Raw genomic sequence first — 2500 nt, 5'->3', positions numbered from 1 at the left:
AATATTACTATTACCATTATCATTATTAATATTATCATCATTTTCATTATTATTATTATCACTATAATTATTATTAACATTATTATTATTATTACTAGTTTTACTATTATCTTTATTATTATCATTATTATCATTATTAATATTACTGTTACCATTATTATTATTATTGTTATTATTATTATTACTATTATCGTTATTATTATCATTATTTATTATCTCAATTATTATTCTGTTATTGTTATTATTATTATCATTATTGTAATTATTATTATTATCATTATAGTTATTATTATAACTATTATTATCATGATTATTATCATTATAGTTATTATTATAACTATTATTATCATGATTATTATCATTATAGTTATTATTATAACTATTATTATCATGATTATTATCAATATAGTTATCATTATAACTATTATTATAATGATTATTATCATTATCAATATTATCAGTATGAGTATTATTCTCATTATCATTATTATCAATGTTATCATTATCACTATTATTATTACTATTATTATTATTGTTATTATCATTATCATTATTATTGTTATCATTATTATTATTATTATTATTATTATTATTATTATTATTATTATTATCATTATCATTATTATTATCATTATTTTTATTATTATTATCATTATTATTATCATTATTATTATTATTATTATTATTATTATTATTATCATTATTATTATTATTATTGTTATTACTATAATTACTATGTTTTTTGCTATTATCATTAATGTTTCTATTATTATTTATTTTGTTTATATTATTATCATCATTACTATTATTATTGTCATCATTATTTATATAATAACAATAATAATAATAATAATTATTATTATTATTATTACTATTGTTATCATCATTATCATTATTATTATTATTACTATTATTATTATTATTATTATTATTATTATTATTATTATTATTGCTATTATTATTATTATCATTATCATTATTATTTTTATTATCATTATTACTATTATCTTCAGTATTACTACTATCATTATTGTTATTATTATCTTTATTATTATCATTATTCCATTATCATTATTATTATCACTACTATTTATTATTATTATTATTATTATCATTACTATTTATTAGTACTATTATTTTTATAATCATTATTATTTATTATCACCATCATTATTATTATTATTCATTATTAATTATTATTATTATTTATTACTACGATTATTATCATTATAATTTTTATTTATTATTACTATTATGATTATTATCATTATTACTGTTGTTGTTATTATTATTTCTATTATTATCATTATTATTATTATCTTTTTCATCATTATTATCATTATTATCATCCTTATATTCATTTATAGAACCATCATTGTTACTTTCTTTACTTTTATCGTTATACTTATATTGTTATCATCAGTCACTATTATTATTTTATTTTTACTGCTATTATCAGCATCATCCTAATTACTATTGATATCGTTGTTGCTGTTACCATTATCATTATTACTATTATCATCATCATTATCATTATTATTGTTGTTATCTGTAGTTATATTATCATCATCACTATCATTATTAATATTACTATTATCATGATCATTTTTATTAGTATCATTATTATTGTTGTCGTCATTGTTATTAGTGTTTCTTGTTTTTTTACTTACAAATTGTTTGTTGTATTGTATTGTAGTAGCATTTGTATTATCATTATATTTCTCTATCCTTATTATTACTATCGTCAACACTAGTATTTATATCGCTGTTGTTACTATTATTAGTAGTGTTATTATTATTTTATTATCATTATTAAATTTTTAATTATTGTTGTCTTAATAGTAGTAGTAGAAGTAGTAGTAGTAGTAGTATTGGCATTATCATTATTCTTGTTTATTGTTATTATTACTACTACTACTGTTACTACTATCATTTTTGCTATGGGCATTATCGTCGCTATTATTACTATTGATAATTCATCTTTTCTTATAACGCATGAAATACAAGATAATAATATAATAATATAAAAAATAGCAATAACAATCATTATCAACATTATTTCTAAAATATTAACAACAACAATGACAAGACAATCGTAAAAACAATAATTACAGTAATTAGAACAAAATTATTTACAACATTTATAACGATGATAATAATAATAATATAATCGCAACCTCAACAATGATATAATTTTCAAGTATAAAGAATATAATAGTAATGATACCGATTACTTTTCGTTCCATGACTTGATCCTAACCCTTTTCTCTCTTACATTTCTTCCCTTTTATCCACCCTACTTCATCCACCCTAACCTCCCATCTCTCCTTCCTGTGACTATTGCTTCCGCTTATTAACCTACATTCCCCCCACTCCTCTCTTTCCCTTTTCTCTTTTTTCTTTTCTTTTTTCGTCCATTCCTCTTTCTCTTTCTTTTTTTTTTCCTCCTTTGGGCGTGCACGCTGGATTGGCCTGATCCCGCCTGACGTTTGTGAGTCGA

This window comes from Penaeus chinensis, chromosome 7 (genome assembly GCF_019202785.1).
Source record: "Penaeus chinensis breed Huanghai No. 1 chromosome 7, ASM1920278v2, whole genome shotgun sequence".
NCBI classification, from domain to species: domain Eukaryota; kingdom Metazoa; phylum Arthropoda; class Malacostraca; order Decapoda; family Penaeidae; genus Penaeus; species Penaeus chinensis.
This window is presented reverse-complemented; position numbering follows the sequence as displayed.